The sequence below is a fragment of the Oryctolagus cuniculus genome, chromosome 5 (assembly GCF_964237555.1).
Source record: "Oryctolagus cuniculus chromosome 5, mOryCun1.1, whole genome shotgun sequence".
NCBI classification, from domain to species: domain Eukaryota; kingdom Metazoa; phylum Chordata; class Mammalia; order Lagomorpha; family Leporidae; genus Oryctolagus; species Oryctolagus cuniculus.
Genome location: NC_091436.1, coordinates 153,940,813 through 153,964,862, shown reverse-complemented (window position 1 = coordinate 153,964,862; position 24,050 = coordinate 153,940,813). Strand labels below are relative to the sequence as shown.

At 38.7% G+C, this 24,050-nt stretch overlaps 1 non-coding gene across 1 annotated transcript; it reads left to right on the top strand.

The window, feature by feature from the left end:
• Positions 1–379: 379 nt before the first annotated feature.
• On the top strand, positions 380–20,780 carry LOC100346546 (uncharacterized). The gene is made up of 4 exons (XR_011388786.1): positions 380–10,154; positions 11,080–11,290; positions 13,324–16,917; positions 18,625–20,780. It is a non-coding gene; the product is annotated as an uncharacterized protein (transcript).
• Positions 20,781–24,050: the final 3,270 nt, after the last annotated feature.

Here is a 24,050-nt window from a genome sequence, read left to right as displayed (position 1 = left end):
GTGCCTGTGGATGAACCTATGTGCTTTTCTAGTCTCTCTCCATTTCTTATAAATCCACTGGGATCCAATCATGGGGGTGCCACCCCTAATGACCCTATTATCAAAACCCAATCAATTTCCACAAGCCCCATCTCCAAACACCTTCGTCAGATTAAATATCCACCCTCTTAATACCTCACAATGAGGATTAAATTCAATTTATGAAGCCTTTGGAGACATTCAAACTATATCCAGACCATAGCAGTAAGTTGGAATTTATGATTTTAAATATTCATTTTAAAATAGGTTGGAGGAATATACCAGATTCTTGGCATGAATGTTTCTGACAAAGTGAATTGAGGATAAAGTATTTTTTACTTTATGCTGTTATCTTCTTTGTGGCATCTTTTTTTTTATTTTTACAAATGTACCTGTATATCACTTTAATAATGAAAAATCCAAGTCCACAAAAATATTAATGTCCTTCCATGGAGGATTTAAAAAGCATGTTTCTTCCATGTTGACTGCCACTGTGCTCACCTATGTGCAGAATATGAAAGAGGCAGATAGTAGAATCTCTAACTACAAGATTGACAGTTGGTAAGAGGGGAAACACAAAATATAAGTGCCATACGTTAATAGTGGTTATCAAATCAAAGGAAAATCACAGAGGAGGCTCCACGTCAGAGCTTGGAGGATCTGATGATTTGGGCACCAAGAGAAAAATTTTACTTACAGTTTAACTGCTCTTGAGAGACTTAGTCAAGACCATTCACGGACTCCATGGGTAAGAATTTTATTTGGAGATTTCCAAAAGAAATATTCGGACTACTCAAAGCCTATGCAATCAGAAATGACAAAATATGAGGAACCAACACAGGGACCGCAGAAGGGAAGCCACTCAGCACGATGCCAATATTTCTTGGGCATTTGTTGCTTATTGAGCGTTGGTAAGAAGGCAGTGGGGCCGACTGGGGTGAACAGCGGGGAGGACTCCGGGGCTGCTTGAAGAGGAACTCTGAGCTCCCAGACCGCCAGTTGCATCCGATGTCTGCAGCCTTCGCCTCTTGCAGCCGCGGTCCGTCCTCGCTTTACTAAAGGCGTGCACTCCGGCATCGCCCATGCGCAAACCTAGGCATTCGCTTCAGGCAGCGCACGCTGTTTGAAAGAGCGTGGGCCGGGTGGGAATTTTCTGGTTATCCCACACTCTGAAAACCATTGTTAGTTTTCCCACAGTTGTTTACAGTCACGGCGCGCAGAGCCAGACATGGCTGCTTTCATCTAGAGACAGCGCATTCTCTCGGCATCGCGGTTTTCGCCTCCGTACATGAGAATGGAGTTAGATCTTATAGTTCTTTTTCCAATCCGATTTGCAATGGTGGGGAAAGGAGAGAGTGGCCGGGAATGAAGGAGAAAAGGCAGGAGCGGGGACCCTCTTCCCGCTTTGCTGGCGGTCGCCGGGGCGAGTACCGCCGGCGGCGGGTCACGGTGAGCACGCAGCCTGTGTACCCCACCACTCACTCTGTGAAACGCCTTTCACCAGGATGACCAGGCGACTCGACAGTTCATTACCGGCAGTTTCCAGAACGCTTGCCTCGGCGGTACCGGTAGCGGCTACCGCAACCACTGAGATGACGGCACCACCTGGAATCCTAGAGCGGACCGGAAGTGAGCGCAGCTCCCGGGGCCCGGCCGGAGCGTGCCGACCCCCGAGGCGGGAGTGACCGGGGAGCCGCTGCCGTCCCCGGAACGCTGCCCCGGGTCTGGCGGGTCTGAGGACCTTCGAGGCCAAAGCTGCGGCCGGGAGACTTGTGGGCGCGCGGCGACCATCGGGCCTGCTTTTCTTTCGGGCAGCTCGTGGGGCCGGAGGGGTCCTGCTCCCTCTCGGTCCGGGCCCAGGCTGCTGCGAGCTCCTGTTTCGGGGCGACTCTCTCGGATTCCCTTGCCTGGCGTCGTATACCCAGGTTTTATTTAGGACCAAAATGACCTTGATAACCTACGTGTTCTGTCTCGCAAGTATTTGCCGCTCAATTTGACCCCTCTACCCCAGTGAGTCCTTGTGTCTCCCCATGATTTCCGGTCTTATCAGGATGGCTTCACTTTGAATGGAATTACTTGAGTTTCCGCCCTGTGTCGCAAACACGTCTTTTTTAAAACTGCCTGTGATCGTTCCGTGTTAAAATTGTTTTATTGTATCGGAAACTTTCCGATTAAAGACGGGAAAAGGAGCTCAAATAAAATCACCCTAGACCCCAACTGGAGAAAGCCTTGCCCTGAGCTAAGTGCGGGATGGAGGCAGCCTCTGGGGGCCCCCCAGCCTTGGCTGGCCAAGATTCAGCCAATCTAGGGGAGATGATCAAAGGGCAGGTTAAAGAAGAAGACCCTGTTTGGGATAAGGAGTCTTGCCTGCGGAGGAATATATCTCATACTAGGGAACTCTCTCATCAGCGCTTCAGGCAGCTCTGCTACCAGGAGACCCCTGGTCCCAGGGAGGCAGGGAGACACTGAGTCACTTGCGGGAGCTTTGCCGGCAGTGGCTGAACCCCGCCAAGAATACTAAGGAACAGATCCTGGAGCTGCTGGTGCTGGAACAGTTCCTCACCATCCTGCCCGAGGAGCTCCAAGCATGGGTGCGGGAGCACCACCCCGAGAGTGGTGACTGTGCTGGAAGATCTGGAGAGGCGCGTGACGAACCCAGACAGCAGGTGAGGCACTGCAGGTGCTGCCCTGTGTGGGGAATTCGGGTGCTGAGTCCAGAACGGAGTAAGTGGCTTAACTTCACTGATGGCTGCAAACTCTGGTTTTGGGCACTATTGATCACTGGTGTAGATGAATAGATATGTATCTGTTTATGAGAATAACAGTCTTTAAGTGACAGCTAATCCAAATGACATGGTGTGGAAACCTTAATCTATTATCAGAGGAAATATATACATATATTTTGTGAGATTAAAGAAATAGATAAAATTATAAAAAATTTACTGTGACTTCTTAAGATGCCCACTGCTTTTATCATCTATGAAAATAAATCGGTATATGAATATAAGGACCTTCCGGGTGAGACAAATAGAGAAATAGGCATTAACAGGAAACTCTGGGTTGTAAGATCTGACTGAATCCTGTGAAAGGCTCTGTCGCCGATTAGCTATGTGACCTTGGGTGTGTCACATTTTCTCTGGGACTTTAATATCTTCATCTGTAAAATGAAAAGATTAGTTGCATGATTTTTTAGGTTCTTTTTATTTTCAGTGTCTAGAGCAGTTGATAAGAAGTGTTTTGAGCCCATTATTGAGAAGAATTTTAGAAGTCTTATCATTACACTAGAGCTGTTTTTAAGAGATTATATTTGCCTTCTATGACAGTAATTTTAGAACATTTTGGATATTGCCAGATGCTCTTATCTTTCTATAGTGATAGTATCCATATATTTACCTGACTTTTTTTTAAAAAGTGAACATTTTATATATACAATCTGATTTTTTGAAACACCTGGAAGACTAAGTCTTTAATGTGAGATCAGAATAATGCTGAAAATGAGTCAATATAATGCTGAAATTATGCTGGGCTCTTGAGTTTTACCAGCGGGTTAATGTTTTGCACTACCACGTCAGAGTAGCTATGTTCTAACTGTCTGATTATATCAGAACGCAGCAAGTCCTGAAGACATGAACTATTGTACATAATGCCTATCTGCTCCCCTATGTCTTCCTTTTGGCCCTCTTGTCCACAGTCTGTCTTGAAAGTGCTTATTTGTTTGGTTCCTTTTCATCTTTGTGTGTTTTTTGCTAAACTGTTTTGTATTCCAGAAAGTGAGCAAACAGAGGAGTTTGCAAGTACCACAGAAACATGCTGGTGATAAAATTTCTGCTAGTGAGTGTAAAAGAAGAAAACCTTTAGCAACTGAAGAAAAGCTTGAAATTATAAATAATTTCAAAAGACCTCAAAGAACTTGTGACAGTGGTGGTGCAGCTGGCATAAAATAACCTAGTTGAAACAGTTGTCAGTGCTGCAAAGTCTGTTAGAACAAAGCATAAAGAAATGGAAAATTGGAGCACTTGTTAAGTATATGAGTGGAATACAAAAAAAAAAAAAAAAAAAAACAGGTGTAACCTTTCTCAAAATTAAAAAGAAAGCCTTAACAATATATGAAGACAATACAGCTTTTTAGCTGTATTGTTAAATCCACAACAGGAGTCACTGTGCACTTATTCCCCATGCAGGATCTCTGTCCTTAATGTGTTGCACTATGTGAATTAATGGTAAAACTTGTCTTCAAACAGTACTTTATATTTTGTGTGTCTGTGTGGGTGCAATCTGTTGAAATCTTTACTTAGTATATACTAAGTTGATCTTCTGTATATAATGATAATTAAAAATGAATCTTAATGAAGAATGGGATGGGAGAGGGAGTAGGAGATGAGAAAGTTTGCAGGTGGGATGGTGGTTATGGGGGGAAGACCGCTATAATCCAAAAGTTGTACTTTTGAAATTTATAATTATTAAATAAAAGTTTTCTAAAAATTATTTTAAAAAAGAGAATAAAAAAAGGAAAAAGTTGTAAGTCTCACAGAGATGCCTCATTTACTGCGATTAGTGGCTAGTTTAGTGGCTTCAGGAACTGCTCGGCTCTTCACAAAGCTAAGTTCTTCGATGAAGCTGTAAAGACATTCCCCCAGTGTTAAAAAATCTGACGAAGAAGGCTCTACACTGGATCAGATTTTCAGTTTTGATGAAACCAATCCAAATTGGAAGCAAATGCCCTCAAGGGTCCACGCCTTGGAAGATGAAGCACAAGTTCAGGGTTTCTGTCCACAAGCTGATTATGATGCTGGGTGCAAATGCCAGCAGAGATTTAAAGCTAAGGCCTGTTGTGATTTATCTCTCTGTTAACCTACAAGCTTTAAAAGGAGCTATACATTTTAGCACTGGTGTCTGCTATACATCTAGCAAGAGAGGATAAATGACAGGTATATGCCCAGGACTTAGAGCCCAGGACAAGCAGATGCAGGTCAGAGAACAACTTGGAGCCATTTGTGGGTTTATACCTCCTTTACGGTTGCAGTGAGAAATGCACAAGGAACAGCCGTTTGTCCCTGATGTTAGTGGAGCCACAGAAGATATCCGCTTTTGTGTCCATGGTGGCAATGGGACATGCATACAGACATCTACATAGATCCACATGTAGGCAACTGCAAATGTGTCTGTATCCGTGCATAGGCCACTGCCTGCGTGTCCACATCCATCCACAGCAGCTGCACCTTGCCATGCCCACCAGATACTCAGATGAATTTACAGACAAAAGTGGCCCAGAACCAAATCGTTACATAACAGGTATGTGGGCAGCTAAGCAAGCAGGTGGACCAGTTGGTTACCATGACACCAGTTAACATAGACAGACAGAGATATGGGAGCACAGAGATAAGGGGGGAATGGGCAGAAAGCATGGGAACTCGATAAACACCATCTTCCCAAATTCATCTTAACAACAGGGCAGATGTTTACTGATCTAGGTCACGTGTTTGTAGATTTTTTAAAAAAATTGCAAAAGGAAAAATTTGTATTTTTATGTTCTTAAAATTCTCAGTAACACACCAAGCCACTCTCCAACAGTCATTGAGCATTCTTCAAGTATCAAAGTTCCTTTTTACCTGCCAATACAACTTATTTTTATAGCCCCTTGATTAGGGTGTGGTTGCATCTTTTAAATTTATTATTTGAGGTGAATATTCAAGATGTTGCATGCATCTACAGTGGCTGACAATGCCCAAATAGTTTTTGAATTCTTGAATGGCTTTGACATTAAACATACCATTGATAATATTCTAGAGGCTAGGAACAATGTCACAAAAGCCTTGTGTAGGGTGTAACATAAAATTCTCCCGGATTCATTTCATGATTCCACAGGCTTTCAGCCTTCAGAAGAGCTCACCCAAATCAAAGCAAGCTATGTTGCTCTTTCAAAGGAGTTTGGATTGACAGAGTTGAGAATGAGGATATTGCGGAGCTGCTGCAGTCTTATGCAGAGGCTATTTCTATACAAGAGCTACATCAGTTAGCTGCTGAGGCCCAAATAAAGATGTGGTTGAAGAAGATGACACAGTTCAACAAGTTTTACATTACTCAGTTACCTTCTGCTTTAAGTATGATAGCGATCGCTTCTCGGCCTTTTGGCTAAGATCAAGTGAAGTATGATAGCGAAATAGTTACAGTTGATAGAAGATAATGACTACACTTCAGAATGCAATAGAATTGCACTTTGTGGCATAGGTCCTATTTGGAGCTATATAAGTAGCTTCTCTGTGGAAAAAGGAAAATGTTAAAACTGCAAGCAATGGGTATCTTTTTGTAAACCACTGTCAAGGAAAGAAAATAAGATGGTGATCCAGAAGCATCATCATATTTCCTGTATCACAATATTTCTTAGAAAGTGTACAAGAGCTTCTTCACTTGAACTTCTGTTGATGAAACCCTTCTATCTCTCCATTACTCTTTCCTTACATCTTTAACAAGGTTCTATCACCTTTCTAGGATGAAAATCCTATACTTACTGTAGTATTTATTTATTTAATGACTTCTTGTTTAGTATTTTTACTGGAGTTTTATTAGTACTCTGGTGACAAAGTTGTGTAAATTTTACATAATCTGTCAACCTTATAGTCCCCATAAATCCTGTTATTTTTTGAGCAGTTTTGCAGAAAACATGTTCCATGAGTTCACATATTACATTTTAGCACAGATGCCTATACATGCAGTTTTTCACTTCTAGCCAACAAATTTTTTCTTTATTTCACATAATATATATATATATATATATATATATATATATATAAATTGTGCTTGTTGCTTTAGAATTTCCTCTTCTAGCTTTGTTAAAAATGCAACACTGGTAGAACTTGGTATTTGGCCAATTCCCTGGGTAGTGTTCAGGTTTATATCCTGATCATGTTTCATAGTTTTTCATATGACTCAGGTAACTAGGTAGGTAGGTAGATAGATATCTTTTAATCTTGTTCACAGTTAAGTTTTCATAAATATTTCTCATTGTTCTTGTGTGATTTCTGAGACACTAGGGAAATGCCTTTGTCATAGACCATTGAGCTACCAACCCAATATCTATTTTCACCTTTCTTCCTAACAAAATGTTGGCTTTGGTCATGCTTGCAATATACCACAGCCTTCCTTGTACTGGAGTTAGCTGGGCAATCTAGTTCAGGCCAGGGAGGAACAACCATATTTCCTGCTGTATTTCTGGGGAAGATTTTAGTTTTCTGATAAAAATGGAACAGATACGTTCAGTTCCATGTTTTGGCAATTCTTGTCTTAAACATGAATGTGATAGTTGGAGCTGTGGTAGCCATCCTTGTGACCATTACATAATGATAAGTATGAGAGTAAGTACCATTATGTTAAGAATGCCAGAGCAGAAATATAGACAGATAGGGTTCCTGACAAAATTGTTAGGTAATTGAGCTATGGCCAGCAACTGCCTTCTCCTAAACCCCTTGTTGTGTACCAAAAATAAAGCCCTATTGGTTTAAGCCACTGTAAGCTAGGCGTTCTAACTTATTAGAAACAGACCTGTACACACTTCTAATGAATACAGCAATTTTTACTTCACCATTTCATAACCAAAAGTTTCTTGTAGGATCTTAGAACAAACCAACCTAGGTATTGTATAATGAAAGATAAATCATTATCATAACTAGTTTGTGGTAACTTCAGTGTTGCAATTTGTTATTGCTGTCTCCATGGCACCTTACAATCTTCTGTGTTAGGGATGGAAGTGGCTCCCCTCTTGTTCCTTCCAAGAGGATGCCCACCTATCTTGGACTATTCACTCTGGGGGAAAAGTGGAGGAATCTAACGGCTATGTGTATGCATATGGTGGAAGTGGAGGAGTCAGTTAAGAATAGATTCTTGGAGACAAGGGTGACAATAGTAGAAACAAAATAATTTCTCTCCGTGGATATTGCTAATGAAGTTGTAATTATCCTTGATTTACTGTACATTTTAACTAGAACATTTACACCATATAATATCCGAATAGTGGTATGGCTTCTGCTTTTCATTTTTTCTTTTAAAGAGAAAAACATTTCAGCATTCAGCATCAGGGATGATGGATTGTTACTAATACACAAGTTAATACCTAAATTACCTTTACTAATCTAGCAAAAATTAGGTAATTCTAAATTTTATTATCAAATACAGGATAACACTTGATTACTTAATTTTATATTTCTTTTCAGTGTACACAAATGGAAAGTTGAGCAACCATAGTCACTCAGCTTAAATAAATCAGAACCCGCAGGTCAGCAGTATTTTATGGTAATTTAGGGTGTGTCACACTTCATTGTAGGACTTGTGATTTAAACTAACCAATGAATAGCATTTCTAAGACATATTTAGGGACTTAAATATGCATTGAAATTCACTTTTGCTCTCATTTCATGGCAACTTGTCCTTTTATAGTATCGCTATATACAGAGCTTTTAAAAATGTAATTTATTTGAAATTTGTTTTATTTATTTGTGAAGCAGCAAGAGAGAGAGAGAGAGAGAGAGAGTTCTTCCATCTGCTGATTTACTCCACAATTGCCACAACTGACGTTAGGCCAGGCTGAAACCAGGAACCTGGAATTCTATCTGGTAGCAGATGTAAGCCATCCTCTGCTGGTTCCCAGGATGCACATGAGCAGGAAGCTAGATCAGAAGCAGAACTGGAACTGGAACCCATGCGCTCTGATTTGGAAGTTGAAGTCCCAAGCAGCAGCTTAATCCACAGCACCACAATGCCCGCCCTCAACACTTTTTTTTTTTCTTCTCTATGCAGGTTGATGTGTTTGAATTTGCCATAATAATTATTTTCTTTTGCTTAGAGTGTCAGTGCTTGGCATTGAAAATCCCAACAGCCTAGACATCAATAAAAGAAGAACTTCTAAACAACAATACTTTATCATCTTAGCTTATTTTTCCCTATGCCAGATCCAAATTACATACAAAAAACTCATGTCTGAACATATGAAGTATGACAAATTAATAAGAAGACAGATACCCTGTGGTGGAATGAGAAGGCCATGCCAAGATGGCCACTGGCAAGCGAGGGTCAGTTACTCAGGAATGGCTTTGAAACCCACCTGGCAACGGAGCCTGCCTGGCAACAGGCTGTGATTGGATGGCTTTGAAACCCACATGGCAAACGGAGCCTGCCTGGCAACAGGCTGTGATTGGATGGCTTTGAAACCCACATGGCAAACGGAGCCTGCCTGGCAACAGGCTGTGATTCGATGGCTTTGTAAACTGCCTGGCAACAGGCTGTGATTGGTTGGGGCATAGACCGCCCCTTGGCCTTGATTGGCTGGTCTTGGCTATATAGGCTGTTGTACCAACTGAAATAAACGGGTCTGCAGGCTACTTGCCTCAAGCCTGCTTTTACCCAACTCCCGGAGTCTATGTGGTGACTCCGCACCTCTTGCCCCCACTATGCTCCTCCTCTCAGAAACGAATCCACTGCAACATTGTTGAGAAATCAACTGCAACAATACCCTATAGAAAAACCAACAAATACCTGCTTTACCAACGAAAATTAGAAAAATGTAAATTCAAGCAACATGTAGTATCATTGTATTCGAACAAGAATGGTTTAAAAGTGCTGACATGACCAAGCTGGTGTCTGCTGAGCCATTGGAATGTTATATATTACTGACAGGAGTAAATTGCTATGACCACTTCAGAAATATCTACCAAGATATGACTATACTCCATATTCTAGCAAATCTACTTAGAATGTATATCTAGCAATAGCAAATTCAAAGAGATATAGAAGAATATTCATAGCAGCATTATTATAATTGCCAAAAAAAACCTCTAAACAACTCAAATCCCACTAAGAATGGAATAAATGTATTGTGATATATTTATACAACTGAATACTGTGCAATGATGAAAATGAATGGATACTGCTACATTCAACAGCATGAATGAATTTTTAAAACAATGTTAACCAAAGAATTCAGACAAAATTGAATAAGCATTGCATAATTCTGTTTATGTCAAGTTCAAAAAGCAAAATCAATCTTTGATGATCAAAGTTGAAGTAGTAGTTTCTTTTACCAAAGAGGATAGCTTAATGAGATGGTGGACATGTTCTGTTCCTTAACCTGCATGGTTTACTCTGAGGTAAGTGGTTGAGCTCTCCACTCTGTGTTGTGCACTTTTTTTCTAAAAAAGTTTATAAAACTTCAATAAATTATATTAAGAGAACTATATTCCATTGTAATGTCTCCTATATGGTAGCTAGGGGTATTTGACCATATATACATTCTTAGATTCATGTCATGAGGAGATGAATTTATCTTTAAAAACTAAGGTCTAATGAGAGAAATTTTCAGAATTAACCAAATTCACAAATACCACCAAAGGAAAAGCTAAGTTTTCACTTGGATTTTGCCAGATACAGAGCATGGGTTGACTAGTTTTCCATACTAGGATCATATAATTTGGTACTCTAAATCATTTGCCTTTGCTTGATCTCATGAACATTTGGCAAGGCAAACTATCCAAATGGTTGTTGGTTGGAATGCAAGGTGGCTTCCACAAGTATACGACTATATACAAGAATGAAGGCATGGCAAGAATGTGAGGTGGCCTGGCTGCTTCCATGTACGTAGCACCTTCATAGAGGTAGAAGCAGGATGATCATAATCAAAGATTCCAGATGAAGGGTCCAAGCCTATTATTTTCCTTTCACTGCAAGGTATATTAAATAAGTAAATCAGAATTTATGTTCTCAAGGAGATAATATTGTTATGTGTGTGTGAGAAAGTTTTATTTACAATATTAGAATTAATCCTGGAGATGTGATTAATCCTAGAGCCTACAATTTTATTGAGCCAGCTTTAAGAGATTAATGATATTGAATATTTGTTTTCATTAAGTACCCACAAGGCCAACACACTATTTTGGTGGACAAATTTACAATAAGTTGATAACACAAAGAGAGAGTTACAGTGAAAGAAATGAAAATAACTAGTTTCTGCTAACTGTCAATGAGCTGTTAGTCATTTTGCTGATTTGCCTAATGTATGCTCTTTATCATTTCTAGACTTGGCACAAATATGACTGATCTGACAACTGAATTTATAGGCCTATATTTTACAAATATTTTGTAAATGAACTTAACAAAAATGATGGAAGGAATGCAATACAGATTTAAATAACTTTTGGTTTTCCAAGAAAGTGAAACCTAATCAAACACTATTGTGACAAACATTGCCATCTGGATAATTTGGAAGTAAACATGCTTTATATTAAAGGTACTGTTCATTTTATGCATTCTCTTAACCTCTAATCAATTGGCTCCTGGCTTCAGCCTGCCCAGTCTCAGCTGTTGCAGCCCTTTGAGGAGTGAACCAGCTGATGAAAGATCTCGCTCTTTCTCTGTCTCTCCCTCTCTCTCTCTGTAACTCTGCCTTTCAAATCAATAAAATAAGTCTTTTTAAAAAATCAGGTAAAGGAGGGATAAAAGCTGTTTACAGAAAACTGCTAGATAATAGATGTAGATGAAATTATAAAAGTAAGTTTGCATTTTGCAACCCCCAAAATAAAAATAGATTCAGGTATGGGTGATTAATAAATACTAAAGTCACTGGAGAATAGAATATTCACATATCCCCAAATTACTGTCCCACAACTAACTTACTAATTATAGTGTGACAAATGCAGTTTTTGAATGGATAGGTCTAGTAGTCACTGCCTTAATCAACTTAACCAAGTGATCAAATTTAGTATTATTAATAATGGCATAACTTGATAGAATATGTCCTGTGATAAAACACAAGTACACTGATGTATAGTATTTCAAAAAATGTCTAATCAGATCTGAAGAAACAAATTCTTTTTTTTTTTTTTTTTAAGATTTGTTTATTTAGGAACCGGCAATGTGGCACAGTGGGTTAAAGCCCTGGCCCGAAGCGCTGGCATCCCATATGGGCGCTGGTTCCAGTCCTGGCTGCTCCTCTTCCTATCCAGCTCTCTGCTGTGCCCTGGGAAAGTGGTAGAAGATGGCCCAAGTCCTTGGGCCCCTACACCCACGTGGGATTCCCAGAAGAAGCTCCTGGCTTTGGATCTGTGCAGCTCCAGTCGTTGCGGCCAACTGGGGAGTGAACCAGCGGATGGAGGACTTCTCTCTCTCTGCCTCCTTCTCTCTCTGTGTAACTCTGCCTTTCAAATAAAGAAATATTAAAAAAAGATTTGTTTATTTATTTGAAAGGCAGAGTTACAGAGAGGCAGAGGCAGAGAGAGAGAGAGAGAGAGAGAGAGAAAGTCTTCCATCTTCTGGTTCACTCCCCAGATGGCCACAATGGAAGGAGATGCAGTGGTCTGAAGCCAGGAACCAGCATCTTCTTCCAGGTCTCCCACACAGGTGCAGGGGCCCAAGGACTTAGGCCACCTTCTACTCTTTCCCAGGCCATAGCAGAGAGCTGGATCAGAAGTGGAGCAACCAGGTCTCGAACTGGTACCCATATGGGATGCTGGCACTGCAGATGGCAGTTTTACCCCCTATGCCACAGTGCTGGCCCCTCAAATTCTTAATATAGTATATTCTATGACAAAACTGGTTCTGAATCTTCAAAATTTAATGTAAAATAGCAGGAAATTTTTATATTAATAGGGCAATGGACAATTAATTAAAAATGATGCATAAGCATTGATTGAATTAAAACAATTGCATTAAACCAATTCACAATTTAATTGTGAATTAAGAAAATATGAACGTCTATTGGGAACAATTGGACAAATTTCCACATTAACAGATTATTAGTGTAAGATGATAGTAATGTTTCCTTTTTACCCAACTCAACTATCTAAGTTGATTGGCTATTTTTTCCTGCCCATAACACATTGAGTTAATGTTTTTCACATTTAGGCTAAAACAGTTGTCAGATTTCTTGCTGGTTTTAACATCTCATCAGTCTCAATTACATGAATTACATCTCCCAGACTCGACTCAGTATTTACTTTTAATTAGTGACACTGAAACTCATTTACAATTTTATTTCAATTATCAACAGTTTGGGAGAGATCTCTTTAATGTGTTTGTTCCTCTTGTTTCCAAAAACAAGAAAGGGATGTACATCAGCTCAGTGGAGAGAGTCAGCTTCTGTTGTGTGGCTCTGGCTTTATTTGTCCCGACAGTTTCCGTTTCTTTTTTTATTTTATCTTGCACTCTTAAGAATTCAATGCAAACTATTTTCCCCCTCTTACATTCTATTTCAGTGAAAGAATATTTGAGAGTTTATGTAGGAATTGTTTATATTGGTTACCAAATATACTTATTTGTCCCCAGGTTCCTACAGACAAAATGACTCCTCTGGATTCTGCGAAGGAGTCCTTAGGTGCCCAGCTCCAGTCTGTGGAAGACAGAATGGAATGTGACTCTCCAGAACCACAACCACTTCAAGAAAATGGTGAGAATAATTTAGTCCTGGGAACATGTGAAGCTTGGAGTGAGAAGAAGCTAAGCATTGAAAAGTTATCAAACCTCGTTCCATTTCTGCTTCTACTGAATGTAGCTGAAGGGAAAGCCAGTCAGTAGAGTAAGTATAATGTTGTTGAAGGAGTTACATTAAGCAGTCAGGTAATGTCAAAAATACTTGATTCTACTAACTTCTAGAACCTATATTCTGGGTCTCATTTTCATTGCTATGTATTCCTTTCTCCTCCAAATTCATCCTCATTTACCTTCCTTTTCTTCATAGTTCATACTCGTAACATGGCACAAAATGGACCAGCATGGAAAGAAATGCTGTCCATGTAATGATCTTTTCCATCACATTTTGAGATGACAATCATGAGTATTGTCATTTCATTATAAAATTAGACAACAAATTTTTATTGAACACTTTTGAATGTAATAAATGTAGTAATGCATTAGAAAATGAAAGATATTGAAGAAATAAGTGATGCCTTCTTTAGAAACTTAGTCTTGTTTGATCTACCTATGAAGCAGTTCAAGAAGACCAGGTCGTAGTACTAACTTGTGTTATGAACAAATTATGTTTTTCAGGGAAGGAAAATTCACTGAGAGCTTAAATTTAATGACCAAGGAATTCTTATTGGAAAAATTGAGTTAGGTGATGTCAAAACACATGGTAACATATATCAGTAATTTTAACTTAGCTTTAGATTTAAGTTTACTAGCTCAATATTTAGTATACAAATTGGTAGTTGACCTGAAAGACAGATCTAAGAGTACCTGGAAACAATATGCTAATCCTATTTTATTCTTTCTGACTTTTTTCAAAGTAGTTTTCTTAAGACTTAGTAAGCCAAGGTTGAAATATTTTAAGTATCTCTGTGATTATGAATCTTCTACACATTACTTCTAATGTGCGTTGTTAAGTCAAATGTTTCACTAGTTTAGGCTCATATGCTACTCTTCATTAAAATTAGCAATGAGGATATTTGTATTGGCTTTACACTTTTACAAGCCACAAAGGAGCTGATATAAATATATTGTCTTGGAACTTAAGTAAAAAATGTTGAAAATGTGGTTGTAGTTGGAGGCTTATAAAACATTTATCATTGAATTGCTGAAATGTCTATAGCCAAAAACTTGCTTATGTAGTAAATAAATATATACAAGTATTGATTTGTCTCCTTTTAATATAAAACCGTGCTTTACATTGTTATTAAAAAGATTTATCTATTTATTTAAAAAAGCAGCAAAGAGAAGAAGAAATGAAAACCTTCCAAAAACAAGAAAGGGATGTGTATCAGCTCAGTGGAGAGAGTCAGCTTCTGTTGTGTGGCTCTGGCTTTATTTGTCCCGACAGTTTCCGTTTCTTTTTTTATTTTATCTTGCACTCCTCTTAAGAATTCAATGCAAACTATTTTTCCCACAACAGCCAGGTCTGGGCAAGGCTAAAGCCAGGAGCCAGGAATTGCATCCTGGTCTCCCATATTCCCATATGGGTGGCTGGGGCCCAGATACTAAGCCTTGCCCTGCTGCTTCCCAGTCACATAGACAAGAAGCTGGTTTGGCAGCAGAGCAGAGCTCCAGCCTGGGCTGCCTGCTCTGCTGGTGGCGGCTTAACTTGTGGCAACACTACAATGTCAGCCCCATTTCACTCCCCCACTTTTAAGGATTTATTTATTCATTGAAAGAGCAATGGGTTTGGGGTGGGGGTGGGGAGAGAGAGTGCTTTACTTTCACGCTAGCTCTGGGTGTTGCTCTGGACAGTCACATCGGGCTTTCCAGTCCTTATTGTATCAGGACTTTTTATTTCTAGCTCAAGTTCTTCATTCAGTCTCTCTTCATTCCACTGAAGCTGGACTTCCTAACCACAATTCTATCTCCCTTTTGTGTGTCCATGACCCCTACTTCCACTCAAGCTCTATGGGCTATATAATTATATATATGATTATGTTTCCAAGTATTCTGATTTTTTCTTTATGTTTCAGGGTCATTTTTGTGGCTTTCCATGATGTCTCAAAGCATGGGTGTAAACAACCTCAGTAGCTTAGATAATAAGGAAGCAGAAATTGAACCAGAAAACATGCGAGAAAAGTTCTTCAGAAGCTTAGCAGTGTTGCTGGAAAACAAAAGTAACAATACTAAGATATTTTCTAAAGCAAAGTACTGTCAATTGATAAGGGAAGTGAAAGGAGCTAAAGCTAAGGCAAAAAAGGAATCAGTTGACTACTGTCGCTTGGCAAGATTTGATGTAATCCTTGTACAGGGAAATGAGAAGCTGATTGAGGCTCTAAATGGGGAAACAGATAAAATACGGTATTATTTACACAGCGAGGACTTATTTGACATTCTGCATGATACACATCTCAGCATTGGACATGGCAGATGAACATGCATGGAAAAAGAATTACAGGCAAAATATAAGAACATCACAAAGGAAGTTATAATGTTATATCTGACACTTTGTAAACCATGCCAGCAGAAGAGAGCTCTAACATCAACACCAATTAAGGAAGTTAACTCAAAAAGCCAAGTAGATCTTATAGACATGCAATCGAATCCTGATGGGGAGTATAAATTTATTATGCATTATCAAGACTTTTGTACAAAATTAAGCTTTTTGCGCTCATTAAAATCCAAGAGACCTAAGGAAGTTGCATTTGCTCTTTTAGATATTTTCACAATTATTGGAGCACCTAGCGTCCTACAATCTGATAATGGGAGGGAATTTTCAAGCCAAATTGTCAGTGAACTCAGTAGTATTTGGCCGGAATTGAAAATTTTCCATGGAAAGCCTCAGACCTGTCAAAGCCAGAGTTTTTTAGAACAAGCTAATGGTAATATCCAAAAGCAGATTTTCTCCTGAAATCAAACCAACAATGCATCACACTGGGCTACATTTTTGTGGTTCATTCAGATGACTCTAAATCAATCCTATCACAGAGGCATGCAACAGAGTCCAAGTAAAGGTACATTTAGCTCTGAAATGAAACTGGATCTGTCTCTTTCTCAGTTAACTGAGGGACGTGTTGCCAGCCTACACACAGAAAATGAATTAGATCAGGCAGGTAAAGATTTAGAAAATAATCTAAGAGCCCAATATGAAGAAGCCTTTGAGACTGGGACAGACAGTAGTGATACTGAAGAAAATCTTTCTATTACTCCTAAAATGGATGAGAAAAACATTCACGAAAGAAGATTAAGATTTTTATCCTGTGTAGTTTGTGATAAAGAATGCCCAGGTGCTAATAGTTGTGTATCATGTCTTCGATATGTCCATGCAACCTGTGGAGTGCCTTCTCATCACGAGACTGAGGGCTGTGCTCACCAAATAATGTGCAGTCTTTGCTATGAGATGAGTACAATGAAAAGGAAACATGATGAGAGCCAGAGAAGTTGGCCTGTTCAGCCTTCCAAAATGCTAAAACCAGCAGTGACACCATTTTCACCAAAGTAGGAGATTGGGTAAGAGTTTGAATATGTGCTAGAAAGAAAAGCAGGGGGAAGAGTCTCACTACACTTTTAAAAAATATATATTTTATTTATTTATTTGAGAAGCAGAGTTACAGACACAGAGAGGGAGAGACAGAAAGGTCTTCCATCTGCTAGTTCACTCCCCAAATGTCCACAATGGCCAGAGCTGGGCTGATCCTAAGCCAGGAGCAAGGAGCTTCTTGGTCTGCCACATTGGTGCAGGGGCCCAAGGACTTGGGCCATCTTCTCCTGCTTTCCCAGGTGATAGCAGAGAGCTGGATTGGAAGAGGAGAACCGGGACTAGAACCAGTGTCCAGATGGGATGCTGATGCCAAGGAGGCTTAGCCCACTGGGCCACAGTGCTGTCCCTCATTACACTTTATTGGGATCAGCATGAATAAGAATTATTTAAAAATCTATATGAATGCACAACTTGGTTACCCTGGATATATTTCCCTCAAGGAAAAACCAATTATTTTTAATGCCACCCCGTTCTTTCCCGATAGGAATTTATTCCTTCAGTGCTATCTTACTTATTGTTCTGGCATGATGAACAGTATTTCTTCTACTTCTTCCTGACCTTGGTCATTTCTTGGGGGAATGAGAAAGTTAACATCAAGGTGATAAACAGTGTGTACATGTAATGTTTCTACAGCAGAACAAATTTGGGAACAGATGAATTTAGTGCTACTTTGTTTTGATTATATGGGAGTTTCTGTGGGGAAGTAAGCTAAGAAATTATTTTGCTTCAGTGAAGAGACATTTAGGAGAGGTGGGGATAATACATTTGGTCAGAGGTTGTGAGTTTGAATTGGGTGAGAATTTAGTTTTGAGATTTTAAGGGAGAGCATGAGACAAGTCAAAAATATTTTAAATTTATTTTCTAAAGACTAATTTGTTTGAAAGGAAGAGTGAGAGGGAAGAAGAGGAGGTGAGAAAGAGAGAAAGAGAGAGAATCTTCTACCTGCTGGTTCACTTTTCAGCCACCCACAACAGCCATGTCTGGGTCAGGCTGAAACCAGGAGACAGGAACTCCATCATGATCTCCCACATGGTTGGCAGGGGCCCAAGTATTTGGACCCTGTTCTGCTGCCTTCCCAAGGGACATTAGGAGGATGCTGGATTGGAGGCAGAGCAACTGGGACTCGAAGTGGCACTCTAATACGGGATGCCAGCGTTGCAAGCAGCGGTTTAATCCGCTGCACAATACCAGCCCCACAAGAGATTTCAAGTCAGTAGGCTTTCTGAGGAAAGGGTAACGGTTTGAAATATGGAGGTCACACATGATCTAGCCCAAGGGTACTCAAAGTGTAATCCTGCAGGCCTGTGCTAATCTGTAAACTATTCTTGCCAGTCTGCAGTGATATAACAATTAAAGTATTCATAAACATTTATAACAATTTGGCATTGTTTCAACATCTGAGCACATGATTAGTGAATTTACTGAAAAGAGTTTGGACCATTGGTTTAACTCTCATTGTGAATCACAGAAAGCAAATGTTGACACTAGACAAACAAAATAGTTTCAAATTGCAATGTGTGATATTTTATACTTCATTTCTCCACTGTAGCCCCCATGTGTAGAAAACTCTGAGGAAATGTAAACATTTAATTCTTTGTCTAGTTTTGAATTTGTAGTATAATGTTGTTAGTTGAAGGAAGTAAATTTGTGTATTTATCTCTAATCTGAATTTGCAGATGGTAAAACAAGCTTCCCTGGATTTTTTTTTGTCAAGAAAAGACATACCTTTTCTGAATACAGCAGTAATAATAAAAGAAATGCTAATAATAGAAGTCATCCCAGAGAAGTGAAAGCCGAAAGAGTTCATACTAGCTTCACTCGGAAATATGATCCTTCATATATCGAGTTTGGTTTTGTAGCTGTAATTAATGGTGACGTGCTAAAACCACAGTGTATTATTTGTGGAGATGTACTGGCTAATGAGGCAATGAAACCATCAAAACTTAAGCGGCATTTACATTCAAAACATAAAGATTTAAGTTCACAACCAAAAGAATTCTTTGAAAGAAAGAGTAATGAATTAAAAAGACAACCAAAGCAAATGTTCAGTGTTTCTCATATAAACATTAGTGCTTTGTGAGCTTCATTTAAAGTGGCACTTCCAGTTGCTAAAGCTAAAACGCCATACACAATTGCTGAGACGTTAGTAAAAGACTGTAGCAAAGAAGTTTGCTTGGAAATGCTTGGTGAGTCTGCAGCAAAGAAGGTAGCCCAAGTACCACTTTCCAATGACACCATATCTCATATTCAAGAACTGGCTAATGATATGGAAGACCAACTCATAGAACAAATAAAGCTAGCGAAGTATTTTTCATTGCAACTAGATGAATGAAGAGATACTGCTAACATGATAATTCTTCTAGTCTATGTGAGGTTTGAACACGATGATGATATAAAGGAAGAATTCTTTTTCTCAGCCTCTTTGCCTGCAAATACAACTAGCTCAGAACTGTATGAAGTGGTGCAGAATTACGTTAACAATGTGGTTTAGAATTTAAGTTGTGTGTAGGAGTGTGTTCTGATGTGCAGCTTCAATGACAGGAAAACATTCTGAAGTCATTACACAGATTAAGGAACTTGCCCCAGAATGTAAAACCACACACTGCTTCATTCATTGAGAAAACCTTGCTATGAAACAAATATCAGCTGAACTAAATAGTGTGCTTACTGACATAGTAAAAATTGTGAATTATATAAAATCTAATGCATTAAATTCAAGATTATTCTCTTTATTATGTGATAATATGGAATCTGATCATAGCAACTGTTACTGCATGCTGATACACGTGGTTATCACAAGGGAAAATTCTGTCAAGAATGTTTGAAATACGAAATGAACTTTTAGTGTTTCTGCAAGGCAAGAAACCTGTTTGGTCTCAGCAGACTTGCTTATTTGTCTGATATCTTCAGTATTTTTAATGATCTTAATGATTCTATGCAAGGGAAGAATGCAACATGCTTTTCAACAGCAGATAAGATTGAAGGACAAAAACAGAAGTTAGAAACTTGGAAAAGCAGAGTTTCTACAGATTGTTATGACATGTTTCATAATTTAACAACAATTCTCAATGAAATAGGCAATAATCTTGATATTGCACACCTGCAAAACGTTATCAATGAACACCTTACAAATTTGTTACAATGTTTTGAATTTTATTTTCCATCAAATGAAGATCCACATATAGGAAATTCATGGATCCAAAATCCATTTCTTTCACCAAAAGATAATTTAAGTCTAACTGTAACTCTACAGGATAAGTTGTTGAAGCTGGCTACTGATGAAGGATTGAAAATAAATTTTGAAAATACAGCATCACTTGCTTCATTTTGGATAAAAGTTAAAAATGAATATCCTGAACTTGCTGAAACTGCTATAAAATCTCTTCTTCTGTTCCCCTCAACGTACCTCTGTGAGACTGGGTTCTCTACTTTAAGTGTTATTAAAACAAAGTGTAGAAACAGTTTAAATATACATTACCCCTTGAGAGTAGCATTATCATCAATCCAACCTAGGTTAGACAAATTAACAAGCAAGAAGCAAGCTCATTTATCACATTAAAAATGTTAAATTCTGATATATGCGGTGCTTGTTCAAAGTATGTATACAGGCATTTAGTGTGAGGAATTTTCAATTTCACTTCTGTTTTAAAAGTTACAATTATGAAGTAGAAAAAGTTATGAGTAAACCTGCAGTTTTCTATTTAACTTGCTTGTACATACATTTTCAATGAGAATGTGTACAGTTTTTATAATTCTTTTATTTCTCCCTGTTATATTTGTTAAAATATAATTTTAAGTCTGTTGATTCAAATATTAAAAAGTTGTTCCTGAATTTTGTGTTCTTTTATTGTATTTCATAATTGTTAGACAATTTTGTGATGGGGAATGATTTCCTTGCAATGGCAGGCTAGGTCGAAGGAAGTAAATTTTAAGGGAATTCAAATGCAAGGGAGGAGGTCAGTAACATATTAAGCTGTTAAGTTGTTCCAGAGTAGTTAGGTTGGAAGCTGGTGTTGAATTTGTTTCACAAATGCATATTTAGACAGTATATAAGTAGGTGAGTTTGGAGGAAATATTTATTTTGTAATGTTTTTATGTTGATGAATTCTGATTTCAAAAGGTGAGGGATTAGGCCATAGTGACAAGTATATGTCTGAAGGTTTTAGGTTTTGCTGGAGCTCATGGCCTTTAAGGTGCTCTGGAACAAAGTCAGGAATTATTAGCACCTTACATAGATTTAAAAACCTTTATTTCTGTTTGGAGGTGGTTCTTAGAACAACTGAAAACAAAGTGTTAGTACAAGGCAGATTTTTCAGGGTAAAGCATGTCAGGATAGCTATGAAGAAAATGACAGTCTTTTTCTAGACAGGGAAGCAACTGATGGTTAATATTTCTTTTCAAACAAATGTAGTATTCAAAGTGAAGAAGGAAAAGTTACTAGGGGATGTAAAATGTCACTGATGATTCACCTTTATGATAAAAACGTTTCAAGGGGCTGGATCCCCAAAATCTTTGTAAGAGGAAGAAACAGTCACGTTCAGTCCTGAAAACTTGATTGGACTATATTTGAAAATGTATTTGTTTTAGTAAAATCTTGCAGCTTAAAAACAATGATAGTTGTGGGTAGTTTTAGAAGAAAGTGGTTTAATTCCTCCCACTCACAACTTAATATGACCTCTCTCGTGATATTTTGAAACTAAGTTGTTTAAATATGTCTTCTTTTACCTTTTATTTAATTGACTAAAGCATTATGTTTCCAATTCATAATTTCTAAAAGCAACGTATGTGGTGATAGTGTATTTATTTCTACAAATACCTACAGTGGTTTGGAAGAAAATACACTGAGAGGAACATTAAGAGTACATTTTAAAAGAACTAAACATCCTTACTTTCTCTCTAAGAAATATTGAATGTTAGATATCTGAGAGCTGAGTTGGAATCATCTGGGCAAAATTTTTAGTGCTAACTCTTCTTATATACTTGAATTAGATGCCTGTATATTTTTCCTGTAAGTGGTTCTGTACCAGGAGTCTAAATTGCTTTTTCTCTGTGAGACTAAGGAATATCCATCTTTCTTCCCTTCCCTCCTCCCTGTTTTACCATCTTTCTATATATTGTCTTATTTTATTCAACAACTTTATTGAGATCTTCATTAAGATCATGACTTAATGACTTAACATGACTTAATGACTCGTGGTAACCTGTAGATAACCTTATCTTTCTCTTCCTATTTTCTATTTGCAGTGAGTTCACACATCTATAGACTTGTGCAAATATATAGACACATCTATATACACATCTATAGACTTGTGTGCAAATACTTTATTTGCTTGTGTGTATTTATGAATATCCTGTGCAGAACCATTTGTTCCCATGTATGATATGGTTTGTAAAAAATGTATGTACAACTTGGTGTTGTGTTGAACTTTTCGAATTAACCAAAGAACAATAATTAGAGAAGGATTGAAGACGGGTCAGGGAGATGATAAATAGTTCATATTCTAAAGAAAAGTGGTACCTTGAAGGGGGACTTAGAAGTAATGGGACTTGTCCAGTATCCTGCTTTTTTGCTAGGAGAATCACTTGTAGCAATTGGAGATACATTGAGGAGTGGAAGTTTGCATTTCATGTATAGATCGGGTGTTAATTTGGACAGCATGCTTGTTCATCTGCTCTCTGCCCACCTGATCAGGAAAAAAGGGTTGTGGGAAGATGGTTAGACTTTGAGTACATCAGTTTTCTTTCTCACAATTAGAGTTTTCGCACAATAAAGATTTGCAAGTTTCCTGTAGGCCAGGTGAAAACAAGAAATGTAATTAAATCTGAGCCCTCTGCTAGTGCCCTCCTCAGGAAAATTGTCCACCTAACAGAGGAACTCTCAGTAAAAAGCTGTGGGCATTTATAGCTGTTGAGGGTAGGTGAAAAAGATTAATCTCTGTGTGTGTCTCATCTGCAAGACTCCTACAGACGTCTTGAAGAATTATTGCAAGTTCCTCATGAAAAAAAAAACAGAATTCTAAGAATTATTTAGAAGACAGCTAACCAATTTACACTGCCACCTTGTGTGTTTGTGTGTGTATGTGTTTTGAAATCTTTGGGTTAATGCTAGCCTAGCAAAGGTTACTGTCATGACGGTGTCTGAATTTGGGGAAGCAGGAGAAAGGACAGCTGAGGGGCCACGTGGCCTGCATGAATTTACACCCGGGGTCCTTGCACTGCACTAGCCACGTGGTGGGAAGAGCTCTTCTCCCTCAGCTCCGTTAGTGAGAAGCTTCAGAAACAACCAAAGTGAAAGGGGAAATCAGGGCGAGACTCCTGTGACAGAAGGAGGAGGGCAGAGATGACCTGAGTGATGTTAGTGGTGCAGTCTATCCCTGGCTTTTCAAAACTTTTGGATTGACTTTCTCCTTGGGATATTTCAGAGACAGAGGAATCTGGGGTCAGGTTCTACAGAAATGCCTGTTAAGAATAGTTCCCTTCTATAATGTGGCTGTGCTATCCACAGTGAATCCTAGATAATAATTTCCATAATGTCTCCTTCAGTATACTTAGAAAGATTATTGTGAAAATTCCAAAACATTACACAATTAGCAATCATTCTGAGTATGAAATATTTGCTTACTGATTCAAAGAACACATATTACATGATTTGTTTTCTGTTCTACTCGTGTAAAATTGAATTCACAACCAATCTGTCATTATGACTGATCCAATTATAATTGCATAAGGCCTTTACTAATTGTATGAATTTTAAGAGTTTGTACAGAGAACATTTGCTTTTCTTTTTCTGAGAATGTGTTTTGTAAAAAAGATTTAAATGCAAATTAATTTCTGGTTGAAATCTCTTGCGGGGGGCGGGGGTGGTGGGGGGCAGCGTGTTTCCGAACTCATTTTTCTATCTAAAATCATTTTCTCTCAGCAAGAAGAAAAGAAAAGGGTAGTAGTGATTTTTTTTTTTTTTTTTTTGACAGGCAGAGTGGACAGTGAGAGACAGAGACAGAGAGAAAGGTCTTCCTTTGCCGTTGGTTCACCCTCCAATGGCCGCCGTGGCCAGCGCGCTGCGGCCGGCGCACCGCGCTGATCTGATGGCAGGAGCCAGGAG